The 2,274-nt window shown below is 57.1% G+C and overlaps 1 long non-coding RNA gene across 2 annotated transcripts in view; it reads right to left on the reverse strand.

The window, feature by feature from the left end:
• Window positions 1-2,268, reverse strand: part of LOC112482313 — a 3,969-nt gene extending 1,701 nt beyond the window's left edge. For both annotated transcript variants that reach the window (XR_003047272.1, XR_003047271.1), the window contains exon 1: window positions 363-2,268. This is a non-coding gene — a long non-coding RNA (uncharacterized LOC112482313). The remainder of the gene's footprint in view (window positions 1-362) is intronic.
• Window positions 2,269-2,274: the final 6 nt, after the last annotated feature.

The following is a 2,274-nucleotide window of genomic DNA, read 5'->3' on the forward strand; positions in this document are numbered from 1 at the left end:
GGCGGCACCCCAAGTCGCCCACGAGCAAACCACATCTCCAGGAGAAAGAGTTTGCTGAGCATAAGCGATTTCGAAGTCGGCCCGACCTCACCCCCTGGGCAGCCTCCAAGTGGGTCATGTTCCCGAAGCTTCTCCTGCTTAGAAGAGCTTCTCGAAGCCCCAGGAACAGGGCGGGGTTCCGAGGCCCACAAAGCTCTGATTTGATTGCAGAATTTAGTGTGCGTGCCTTTCTCTGGGGACAAGTTATGCAGCTTTTACCAGTCCTCCACAGGCCTATGAATGCGTCCCAGCTCCCAGAGGAAAGAGAGTTAAGAACAATTATTTTTATTCCCAGAGGAAACACGATTCACACAAGTACCTACCCGCAGACCTGAGCCTGCAGACGGGGACACGTCACCTCTTCAGGACAGCTGGGTCCTCAGGCAGGCTCCGGAGGCCGCGGTCACCGTGAAATTCCCCCCCCCTGCAGTTGTGCATCCAGCCTGTCATTTAGGGCACACACTGTCATTGGGGGACCAGTTTTGACTGTCGGGTGGGGGATGGGGACCCGCGTCAGGCATGGCCACATGGTCTCAGCGAATCCTAGCGGATGAGTCTCACAGATAAGAAAACGAAAGCTCCATAATCTACCCCCAGCCGCGCGGCAGGCGTGGCCCGGGACCGGAGGCCAGGTCTCTCGCATTCCAGAGATTGCAGAGATCACAGATGTGAAAGCGAAAAAGGCTGAGGGCTGGAAGTGACCGAGCCACAGACAGGGGCACAGAGCGGCAGGGGCGCGTGCGACGGGAGCCCCCGCCGGTGCCCCCCGGGGAGGGGCATGTGGGAGGCGGATTCCAGGCCTTCTGCGGGGTTCCCACCCTCCCCAACGGGGCCCTGGGCGTCATCTCCTCTCACGGGTGGGGCGCAGAAGCCTTCCATCAGCTCTGTCTTCACCCCACTGGTTAAGAATCCCTGGGCATCTGGCGACGTCTCAGATGAGAGAGGACGAGGGGCCTGGGACGCCTCACCTCCCTTCAAACGTGGCCGCCGCACAAATGCGTGTGTCAGGACCTTATGAGATACCATACGCGAACCGCACACCACAGACGGATGTGTGCTTAACGCAAAACGTGTATATTTAACTTGTTTATAGTTAAGTCTTGAAGATAGCGAGGGGCCCGCACAACGCTCCAGGCCACGTCGGGGTCCCCTCCCCTGCAGCATGGTTGTCAGAAGCACTGGAAAAAGGATTTGCAGTTATCACGAGAGATCAGAGTTCTAGCCCCAGCCTCATCATCCAACGGCTGGGGGCCCTAGACAAGTGACCCCACTGCTCGTAGTCTCGGGGTGGCATCTGTTAAAGGAAGGTCGGACTCGGGGCGCAGGCCAGGAGGGCCATCCCATGGGCCTGTTGGTTTGCTAATGTTTAAGTTATGAAATTTCATTGAAAAACTTAAATATCCGGCTTCTGTTTTTAAAGACAGGAGGAACCCTTCCTGCTCTGGGGTCCAAACCTGACCCGGCCTTGGTGGTTTCCGTGGTCCCAGGCAGAGCTGCCGCTTCACGGCCCTCTGGTTCTGAACGAGACTGTCACCAACCCCGTGCCCTGTCAGCCCCCTGGCTCCGGGAAAGCAGAGCAGCGGAGGCCCAGCTCGAAGGAGGAATAATGCTTTCCCAGGAAACACATACCCTGCCTTTTCCACAAGGAATTCAACCATAAAAATGTCTAGATGTGCTAACACGTCGGCCGCTGACCCGTGGAAATGAAACCAGGAATTTCTCGAACGATGCGAACCAGGAGGGCCATCGGTTGCGGGCTTTGCATTCCTCCGTGCTTCTCGCTGCCAGACACTAATCGTAAGAGCCCCTCCTGGGCCTCCGGCCGCAGCGAGGACGGCAGAATGCAGCGCGAGCCCCTTCTCTGGGGCCGGGCAGCGGCGGCCCAGTTTCCGTCTCCACCTGCCCCCACCCCCCGCCTGGGCGTGGGGTGGACTTGTCCAGGGGAGACCCCGCCCACCGCCGCAGTGCACCCAGCTCAGGGCCAGGCCTGCGGTGTCGGAGTTGGCCTGGGCTAGGGGGCTGGAAAGGTGACTGAGCTGTTTTAACCTGATATCTTAAGTGACTCCTGGTTGTTTAGAATATTTTAATGATTGGATTTTGCAAGATCTGTGCTCTGGGGAATTTTTTTAGAGAACAACAGTTTTAAGATGAACCTTAAAATTTCTGTATGGAAAGACACATCTGTTTACATATATTTCCTGCCCTGGACTGTCTTCCTAGGGCCTGGTTTGGCTG

The sequence above is a fragment of the Pteropus alecto genome, unplaced genomic scaffold, assembly GCF_000325575.1.
Source record: "Pteropus alecto unplaced genomic scaffold, ASM32557v1 scaffold195, whole genome shotgun sequence".
NCBI lineage: Eukaryota > Metazoa > Chordata > Mammalia > Chiroptera > Pteropodidae > Pteropus > Pteropus alecto.